The sequence below is a fragment of the Solanum dulcamara genome, chromosome 10 (genome assembly GCF_947179165.1).
Source record: "Solanum dulcamara chromosome 10, daSolDulc1.2, whole genome shotgun sequence".
Lineage (NCBI taxonomy): Eukaryota > Viridiplantae > Streptophyta > Magnoliopsida > Solanales > Solanaceae > Solanum > Solanum dulcamara.
Genome location: NC_077246.1, coordinates 41,927,477 through 41,939,570, shown reverse-complemented (window position 1 = coordinate 41,939,570; position 12,094 = coordinate 41,927,477).

Below are 12,094 nucleotides of genomic sequence, written 5' to 3'. Positions count from 1 at the left end.
ATAGAAACTAGAGGAGAACATGGTTGCTTCATTATATAATTGTATTAGACAACAGAAACATCATTTGATATTCTAGAATCTTGAATTGTCACGGGTGATATACTGAAGTGGGCTATCAGCGTCCACTTTGTATGTTGGAGTCTCTTCGTGGCCATTTAAAATTTATAAAAACACTTGGACTTGCTAAAAGAAAAATTGGACAAAATGTCAACTGAATTAAAATTCCTTATCCAATCATCATTAATTGTTCAAAATGTTCATTCGGCTCATTTTGTTATAGCCGAAGTTTACTTCGTCCATTTTGTCTTAATGCTTCTACAGAAAGGTGAAAATGGTGAACAATAGAGGCACTATTGCTGGTGGAAACTCTGGTTCTCATTTTTTTTGTTTAATTTCTTTTTTCGTTTGAAAATATATATGCCGCTCATGTCGTCTTGATTTTGTTCAATTGAGATAAAGCCAAACGAGTTGTGATCGGTTGGTTGGGGCTGAGTTAGTAGGTAGAGAGTTGTGGTTTATCCCTTAGGGTGTGAATAAGAAAAAAGGAAAAATAGCTGTGAGAAATTCGGAGCAAAAACAACAATATGTGTACCTTAATTTTGCAGCAGAATATGTTGAATTTGCTAACAACTCGAAGTTGCCCCAAATCGACTTCATCTCTCAAGGAAATAGAGTATATATCACAAACTAGATGTCTTTGGTTTTGTGTCAATGTAAATCTAAAAGAGATAGTTCCTTTTCTTGTTCTTCTCTGTTTCTCTTTTTATTTTTGTGTTGATCATCTTTATCTGTTTCTTTCAATTGAGGGAAAGATTTATTTTAAAAGGAATTGGTTGAGCAATTACTTAGTAATTGTTCATTTTCTTTTCAAAATCTGAATTATCTTAATCTAATCCCTATTTTTTTAGAAGAAAAATCCTATTGGGTCGATAAGATCGGATCGGATCGGGTCAGTCCACATGGGAGACTTATGATCCAAAAATTACACCTCCCACTTCACACATGGTAGACAAGACCCAAGCCAATATGACATCAACTAGACACACAATTCATATGACAAATAGTTCGTGCGATTTTTGAGCATCAAGAGCTTACCAATAAGGTTTTACAAGCTCCACATAGGAATTCAATCACATATAGAAAGAATTCGTTACTGATATGAGGATTTCATAGCTCTCAATACCCCATACTTCATTCACTACTTCAGTAGTTACTTATTCGATCCCTCATCCTCTTAAAGAGGTGAACTCGAATTTATGTTTAACTTTATATACACAATTACACTCGAGTGTAATAGCCGGCTTGTGTATACTAGTTAAGTTATTGATTTTAATCATCTTCCCTTTCTTCTAAAATCTATCTGTTCCAAATCAACTGCTTTCCTAGACTTTCACTTCATTGCCAAATCACTCATGGCAATTAGTAACATGCTAAAGTAGCAACACCGGTCGAAACAGTAGAAGGTCAAAGGGTATTCTAATGAAAAGTTAATTTTACTTTTTGGGGTCTCACACAATGAAGAAGTAGTGAACTATTCTTTCACTAACTCATCCATCGCTTAACACAAGTGGTATGAAACACATGCTACGATGTTTTCACCTTATACTGGTGCTTGTGTCTCATTCTTTTAATTATCCAACATCGTTCAAACCTTAGTCGAGACACCTCTCGAAGTTTAACCCGAATTTCTCTCTTCGATGATCCTCAAATTTATTTTCTTAGAGAGACTCTTGTCTAGCTTATTAAAACAAGTCATAACATGATAGTGGAAAACATCTCTTCACATTCTCCCTCATACGAGTTGATTGCTCGTGTGAGAGAGTCAATCTTGCAACTTGTCCGACACACTTTATTTCTAAAACATTATCACATGCATATGAGATATGAATATAAGTTTAATAGTCTTATATTGATGAGAATATTATAACAACCAAGTTGTTTTACTATACATAAATAATCTCATATCCTACACAAACCTAGAGCCTTAACATGTTTCAAACAAGTCTCTAGATATTGCCTTTGTAAAATGATCGGCTATCATTTTACGAGTAGGAATGTATCGCAAATTTATTTCTCCACTTGCTACTATGTCTCTCACAAAGTTATACTTGATGTCAATGTGTTTTATTTTACTGTGATACTTAGGATCCTTTGTATATGCGATAACCGCCTGACTGTCGCAATACAAAATATTGGGACTCTTAAAATTCTTTGCAATATTCAAATGCTCAAAGAATCTCTTTAATCAAACATTTTCTTATACTGCAGATGTACAAGATACGAATTAAGATTCCATGGGTGATAGAGCTGTGCAAGTTTGTTTCTCACTTTTCCATGAAACATCATAACCGATTTTCTATCATTCTGGTCACCATCCCAATCATCATCTGTGTAATGTTTCAAGAGTAAAATAGATCCACTATAGCGTAGTGAATAGTGTGTAGTTCCCTTCAGATATAAGAATATTTTATTCCTTGCCTTCCAATGATCTCTTCCAATATTAGATTGATACTTGCTAACCAGACCTACAACATAACAAATATCTGGATGAGTACACATCATAGTGTACATCAGACTCCCGATAGCATTAGAATATGAAACTCAAGACATTTCTTCCTTTTCTTTTTCAATCCTTGAACACATTTCAAGGCTTAAAGTTTTACCTTTTGCTATTAGTGTATCCATGGGCTTGGAACTATTCATTCAAAAGCGTTCCAAAGCTTTCTTTATGTATGCTTCTTGAGATAGACTCAAAACCTTTTTGGAATGATCTCTTTGAATTTTAACACCCAATATATAGTCTGCTTCACCCATATATTTCATGTCAAATGACCTGAAAAGCCATAATTTAACATTTTTTACATACTCCAAATTATTTCTAGCTAATAAAATGTCATCCACGTAAAGAGAAAGAATTACAAACTTTCCATTGGACTTTTTCACATAGATGCAATGGTCTTCATCGATTATGGTGAAATCAAATGAAATAAACTCATTATGAAATCTCAGGTACCACTGCCTTGAAGATTACTTGAGGCTATAAATTGATCTTTTCAATTTACAAATTTTCTTTTCTTGGACTTTAACAACGAAACCTACAGGTTGTTTCATGTAGATTTCCTCATTTAGTTCTCTATTGAGAAAAGCGGTCTTCACATTCATTTGGTGTAATTCTAAATCTAAACGTGAAACAATAACAAAAAATAATTGTATAGAGGTAAACTTCACAACTGGTGAAAATGTTTCCTCATAATCTATTCTAGCTTCTTGAGTAAAACCTGTTGCCACCAATAATGCTTTATGTCTTTCTATTGACCCATTTGATTTGCGTTTAACTTTGAGAATCCATTTATTTCCAATAGCTCTATGTCCCTGAGGAAGGTCAACTACATCCCAGACATCATTGGTTTTCATGGACTCTAATTCTTGTTTTATCGCTTTTAACCATTCATCCTTTTTAGGACTCGATAAAGCCTCAGCCACAGAATTAGGTTCATCCAATTCTGTTGGAGATAGCAAGAAAACATAATCCTCAATCTCATAAGATTGTGTAGGTACACTTTTTTTGTACTCTTATATAATTAAAGTTCAGATTTCTCTATCGAATTTCAGTATTCAAAACTCCCACTTGGACCAGGAGCCATTTCATGATTCATTGATCTATCAAGTATGTTTGACGACATTATCTAATCTTCTTAATTCAACATCTCTTAGAGAGGCTCAAGTTCATTTATTTCAACTTTTTTGGGAAATCATTTTCCAAAAATTTGACATCTTGTGATACAATTTCAGTAATACTTCCATCCTCCAATTCATCAATGAAAAACATACCCCATGGAGTGTTCTGAGTATCTAATAAAGATACATTTCTTTTCTTTTGGACTTAATTTACCAAACTCACCAAAATGATCTTTAATATATGCATCACAACCCCAATGTCGTACATCAATCAGGTTTGTTTTATGACTAGTCCAAAGTTCATAAGATATGAAAGATACTGATTTAGAAGGAACTTTATTCAATATGTAGTACGCAGTCAATAATGCATCTCCCCAAAAAGAGATAGACAAATTTGTTTGCGCCATCATTGATCTTGTGATGTCCAGGAATGTTGTTTTCCTTCTTTCAGCTACACTATTTTGTTGAGGTGTATAAGAAGTAGTTAACTGTCGGATAATGCCCTTTTCAGTATATAATTCTTCAAATTGTTCTGACAAATATTCAAGTCCTCTATCGTTTCTTAAAGCCTTTATGTTTTTATCTAATTGGTTTTCAACTTCATTCATATATCTTGTAAGGAACTCAAGTGCTTCAAATTTATGGGAAATCAAATAAACATAACCAAAGTGTGTGAAATCATCAATAAATGTAATGAAATATGTGGCACCAGACCTAGCCCTCATATTCATTGGACCACAAATATCAGAATGGATTAATTGAAGTAGAAACTCAACTCTTTTAGCCTTCCCAAATGGTTTGCATGTAATCTTTCCAGCAAGACAATTTTCACAAGTGGGCATATCAAATTTGGAGAAAGAATCTAAATGTCCTTCCTTTACCAACCCGTTCATTCGATCTTGCCTTATATTACCTAATCTTGCAAGTCATGTAATCACATAAATATCATTGTTACTTGAATAAGATGCCATTACACAACAATCAACATAATAGTCATAAGTTGAAGGATTATAATCTAAAATGATAAAACAATCATAATGAAGTCCAAACCCATATAAAGCATTATCTAGAGTTATTGTAATACTATTGCGACTAAAAAACAAATCAAAACCAACATCTAAAAGAACAAACACAACTAAGGAATCTTTGGAGCATATAGGACGTCATGCAACATTAAATTTGGCCACCACACAAGTCCACTTTGCAAGTACCTATCTCTTTGACTTTTAGTCTAGCATTATTTCCTACATAGATCCACCTTGATCCAAGTGAAACTCGTGAAACTCCATAATGCTTCTTAATCTCGACTCACGTGGTCGATGGATCCTGAGTCTAAAATCCATATAAGATAAGATTCAGTTAGTAAAAAAGTGTTTGAAATATATGTAGAACTCAGAGATGCGTTTAGAAATGATACCTTTTTCAGCTCGGTACATTCACGAGGAAAATATCCAGGAACTTAGCTCTCACGACCCAAGCCTAGGGCCTAGATATGACACATCGAATGAGACACCCAGAGGTACCTCACCAAAGCCTCTTCGCATTCATTTATCTTTTCATAGGTAATTACATTAATAACTTGTGGAAATAAATGGGATAATGGGACTAAGGGAATCAACATAGAATAAGAGCCAATATTAATCTTAGATCGTTACACATTTTCGTCCAAACATACCTCTACTAATAGACTTGGTAGGGATTAAGACATGTCCCTAGCTCACCCTCAACATAAGTGTCAAAAGTACCAAAAAGGTAACCAAGAGTCTATACATATCAGAATCTAGAAAAAGTGGGGATATTGTTCTCGAAACATGGGAACTCACCAACAATTGTCACAACCCAACCTAGGGCCTAGTTGTAACACGGCGATTGAAACCCCAAAGGGCTCCAACCAAGCCTCTTTTACATATCATAAGCATACATAAGATAAAGTAAAAGTGGAAACATCATAAGAGAGTCTAAAGTATGAATAGTAAATGAAGAATGTCACATGACAACATAGACTCGAAATATTTGTCCAACTAGATGCCTACCCATAAATATGGGCGAGGGATAAGACATGTCCCTAGCTCACCCTCAATATGAAACATAATAAAAGTATTTTAAAAAACAATAACTAACCTGATAACTAGACCCTAATAAATGAGGACTCACCATAAACACCGCTTGATAAGAAAGCTTAACTAGTCACATAGATGAGTATGATCTTCGATCTCAACCCCTATATTATGAGACAATGTAGGCAAAAAGTATGCATTATGTCACGATTCAACCCCGTAGGCCGTGACTGGGGTCCGACCTGGACCCCTGTATACATATCTAGCAGATGTAGTCCAACCAGACTACGAATAATGTGATACTATACATGGGAACCCCAATGTGTTATACATTTTCATATACATATAACCTCTTTTATTTGTCTCCTGAGGAGTTACATCAATCATATCATGAAAGGACACGCAAGACGACAAGGCTACCATAACATATTAACATTTACAGCACATCATATGGACACAGCTGAACAAAACTTACATATAACCCACATGCATATGTCTACATACCTCTAAGAGTATCTATGGTATCATATGGCGGGACAGGACCCTCGTCGTACCCCTGAATCAATGAACATATACATCAACAGGACAATACCAACATTTTAGGCTCTGGTATAATGGAGCACTTTCAAAATCGCTGAGTGGAAATTCTAAGCTGGCGGATCCCTAAGTCGCGTGTCTATACCTAGGGCATAAAATGCATCCCCCCGAAGAGAGGGAGTCAGTACGACATATGTATTGAGTATATAAAGCATAACATATCATAAATAGGATCACCTCTGAAATAAGGATTTAGGAGACAAGTATAACAACCAATAAATTACTGTACCTGCATCTCATGAAGTGAAATCATGCATGTCATTATATCATGATTTCATCATATGTCTATATACCATACCTGGCCCTCCAGCAAGGGACTTGGTGAATAGAGTAGTGCACACTTATGCTTGTGCTTTATGAAGTAAAATCATGCATGCTCATATCATATATTATTTTTGGCTCAATATGGACTCTATGAATCTGTCATATACCGATATCATATCTATTAGTGTCGAGGAACGTACGGCCCAATCCCTATATATATATAATAATATCGAGGGATGTATGGCCCGATCCTTATATAGTACAATAATACCGAGGTACGTACGACCAGATCCATATATAGTAAAATAATGTCGAGGTACGTACGGTCTAATCCATATATAGTAAAATAATGTTGAGGTACGTATAGCCCGATTCATATATACATATATCATACCCAGCCTATTATGAGACTCAGTGAACAATGCAGTAAAACTGATCACGATAACATATTCGGCCCGGGACTCGATGAGAGATGTGTTACAGTATACACGAGCAGAGTAGTGAGTAACCACACATAATTTAAATCATTATCTGAGACTCAATGAAGTAACCAACTGAACCATCACTTGAAGGTCAGGGTAGGAATTATCTGAAGTACCCTCTAGATGTCACTAAGGACTGTATCAAATGGAGCTCAGGAACCATAGACATGTATCAAGATGTTGCTAAACAACTTATAGGATCAAAAACATTTGTCATCGTAGAGTCCTTAGGGATAGTAGCTTATACATCCCATTATTATTCAACATATATAGGGCTCGAGGGTAGTAGTTCAACTAATTTAAGACCTTTAACATTCAAAAGTGAGTACGAGTCACGAGTTATACTCGGAACTCATGTCACGACCCAACCCCGTAGACCGTAATGGGTGCCCAAACTGGACACTCACGTATACCCCTGCTAGCTATAAGTAAACATGTCCCCTGTTTGATTTATAATGTATCAACAGGCACGATAACATATAAGCCGACGAGGCCATCGTACATATAGGGTCATCCCATAATAAAACCAGTGCAAGCTGACAAGTCTGCCATGAAAAAGGGGACGTCCCAAAACATCCTTCTTATAGGAACAACTGCACATACATACATATACAAGCCACATACACGTATACACAACCCACATACATGTCCACCGACCTCTAAGACTAAGAACAATAACATAAGGCAGAAAAGGGCCCCCGCCGTACCCGTGAACATATAAATATATATATCGAGGGTTAGTACCAAAATATAGGCTTCGGCATAATGGAGTGCTTCTTAATTGTTGAGTGGGACTCCTACGCTAGCGGATCTCCAAAGTGTATACCTGTACTTGCGGGTATCAAATATAGCCCCCCGAAGAGAGGAGGTCAGTATGACATATGTATTGAGTATACAAAGCATAACTGGAGCATATCTGAAATAAAAAGAGCTAGGGGGATAAATACGTTACTTAGCAAAACACTGTACTTGTACCGTGTGGATCATGAAAATATGCATGCTCATATTATACAATATAGCCGGCCCTTTCAAGGACTCGGTGAATCATAACTGTAGGGCTATCATAGGGCCCGATGCCATCACTACCTTATCACATCACATCATTATATATATATATATATATATATATACATACATACCTGGCCCTCTAGTGAGGGACTCAGTGAGTTGTTCATGTCATTGCATTATTATGTCTTCATATAGCGTACCTGGCCCTTTGATGAGGGACTTAGTGAATAATGCAGTGAACTGCGCACGATTACATACCCAGCCCGGGACTCAGTGAAAGAAGGGTTACAGTATACACGAGTAGAGTAGTGAGTAACCATATGCAATTTAAAACGTTGTCAAAGAATTAATGAAGTAATAAAGACGAATTGTCATTTGAAAATCAGGACGATAGTCATATCAATCATCCCTCAAATATCACTATTGATCATATCAAAAGAGCCTTAGAAATCATATGCATGAATCAAGACGATACAAAATAACTCATAAAAGTCAAGGACATTAACTTTCGGAGAATCTTTAAGAACAGAAATCATGAATCACCCTCGAGACTTATGAATAAAATTACCCCCAAAGCTCATATTAATCCTTACATTATTCTAAGACATGCCAAAAGAAAGAAGGGACGGCTTTACATACTCTCTACTTTCCCTCATGTAGTTGTCATATACATATATGCCGAGGAACGTTAGGACCGATCCTTATATAGTAACATATACTGAGGAACATTCGGCCCGATCCTTATATACATATATTATACCTGACCCATCAAGGGACTCGATGCCATAAACATCTCATCATAGCATCATATTTATGTCAAGTACATATCAAGAGAAAAGAAGGGTAGCCTTACATACTTATGTCAAAAACATGCCAAGAGAAGGAAGGTAGCTTCACATACCTCTTATGGATTACCCTTAACCACGTTCGCCTCGTCGTCTTTTGAACCTATTTAACATGAAAGCAATACTAAGGTAATAACCTTTCACTTTCCAATTACCAACTCTACAACCAAGTATCCATAGGAATCATTTCCTTATCTATTTCCCTCGACTAGTCTATTACTAGTTCTGAGGTTGCCGGAAATTAGACAGCATCTCCCCTATAACTTTCCCTATCCAACTGCTAATCTTAGAATCCATATTACCAAAAATAACCAGCATCTATATATAAAATCAGATCACTTCAACATTACTCAATACAACTCCAAACAACTAGCTCAAAACTACGATACCAAAATAGAGTTTTTAACCTTTATTTCATAAACCTTTAACAATACAAAATGGAGGGTCATGTGGCTGCTACCAGAAGTACCCACACCCCTTTTAGAACACTTTCTATCCCTGCAACACGCAATCCAACCATCTACAATCGCAACACCACAATCAGTACACACTACTCGACTTTGATTTGACTATAAGAACTTCAATTTAGTTTGTTTCTAACGTCAAGCATCCTTATACAAATTTTCCACTTCCAGCCTCATTTAATACATATATTATACTGCATAAAAACATTATAAACTCCAATTTGAAAGAGAAAACCTTACCTTGCCCGAAACTCGCCAAAACTTGCCAAAACTCACCTCGGAAGTTCTCCTAGCACGGCTGAAACTTCGTGGCTGTTTGTTATCCTTTTGGTGATGCTCCAAACCATAAATGTACATTACTAACACCCTCATACCCTCATGGTATACCCTAGATAATTAATTCATGGAATGAAATTGGAGAGCTTACCTTTTTTTGCTCCAAATTCGTGGCTCTCTCTCTCTAGCTCAAGGTTTCTCTTCTCTTCGCTTTTTTTTCTAGACTTTTCTTGGATAAGAATGACTAAAGCATAAAGATGAACTAAAAGTCATAAAACATATATATATACAGAGGCTACTTTAGGGGGTGACACATGTCAGCTCCTAAGTGGTGACACGTGTCAAGCCCTTATTAGGCCAACACACCCCCTCCTCCAACCATGGGATGCCACATGGCAAGTAGGGGTCCACCTCCCTTACTTTAGCTGCTGCCACATGGCACTCTTTTTTTGCTGCCATGTGTCACTTTCTTTTCCTACTCGTGGATTCATAATCTCATCCTACCTCATAAACCTATGCAATCCTTGCTACGTAAGATTGGTATGAACTCAAGTAGCTTAAGAATGTAAGATTTTCAAGTTGGTAGCTTACGTAAGTAAGTCGAGTCCTATGACTCATTACTTGGCCTCCAACTTCTTCCAGATTCTTATAACCCTATTTCCAATCTTCTCTATTATGGAGTATCACATTCTCCTTTCCTTAGAGTTACTTTATAGCGTTATAGATTATCCAGCTCACATGGTGACTCCCAAGAAGCTTAAGAACCTTTCAAGAAACTTAAGAGCCTTTCAAGAAACTTAAGAAGCTTAAGAACCTTCCAAGGTACAAAAGTACGGGGTATAATAACTCATGAATGGAATTACCCTCAAAGCACATATTACATTTCACTTATATCTAAGACATGCCAAAGAAAAGAAGAAATAGGCTTTACATACTTGCTACTTCCCTTCATATATTCACATAGAAGACTTGAGAGGCTATAACTCAATTATTGCAGGAGTTTTAACATCAAGAAGTGGGTAAAAATTATGAATCATACTCAGAGTTTTATGAATGGAATTATCCCCACATTTCATATACAAACCACTTATTGCTAAGACATGCCAAGAGCAAAGAAGGACAACTTTACTTACCTTGTACGGATCAACCATAACCAAGTATTCTTTGTCGTCCCTTGAACCTATTTAACATGAAAGTAATACCAATATTAATAACCTTCACATTCAAGTATCCATAGGAACCATTCCCTCGTTCGTCTTTCTCGACTAACCCACTAAGTTTAGTTAAGAAGTTAATAGAAATTGGGCAGTATCTCCCCTATAACTTGCCCTATCCACACTTTCAATTTAACCTCCGATTGGTACAGACACACCAACAACAACAAACAACAGCCGTATACAATTAATATTACTTCAATACTACTCAATACAAACTCCAAACAACCCACTCAAAACTATGGTATTAAAATACTGTTTTCAATCTTTATTTCGTAAAATCACAACCTTACGGAAAGGAGCATAATGTGGATGCAACCATCAGCACTTATACCCCTATTTCAACATATTTCCAGCCCTGTAACATATACAAACCACCTCCAAATATGACACCATACTAACAATAACACTAGCCAAACTTTAACCCTTTAGAATAGCTTCAAAACATCCCCCTACACGGCTTCAACACCCTTCAACAGTAACGGGTATAATTTCATACTTTCAGTCCATATTTACACACCCATGACATATTTAAACCCTTACTAAAATGTTGGAGAAGAGAATCAAGCCATACCTTAACAAACGAGCTTTCGAACTTGCCAAAAGTTGATGGACTTTTTGTTGGATCTCCTTGCTTCCCCAACTATTAATTTACACCATTAAACACCTTCATTTGATCGAAGAATATCTTGGATAATTAATTTATGGAGTAAAAATCAAAGCTTCTCCTTGTGGTAGCCATGGACGTAGATTCTCTCTTTCTTTCTCTCTATTTTCTCTAACATTTTAAGTGTAGAAGATGAGAAAAAGAATGACTTAAGGAGTTTGTCTTAGTCATTATTTAGACTTATATACACCTTATTTAAGAGTGACATATGTCAATCCCTAAGGGTGACACATGTCCAGCCCTAAGGGTGACACGTGACTAGCTCCTATAGGTCCGTCCCCTCCATGCTCCAACCAGCTGCTACCACATGGCTTGGTGGGGCCCACTTTCTAAGTAGGTGCATCACCTACTTATAGTAGGTGCATCACCTACTTTCCTTTTTTTGTAGGTTCATAATCTCGTCTCACTTTAAGAACCAATGTAATCCTTTCTACTTAAGCTCGACATGTACTCAAGTAGCTTGATTATGTACAACATCCAAATCGGTAGCTTATGCAAGTACGACAACTACCACAACTCACATAGAGCTAGCTTATGCAAAA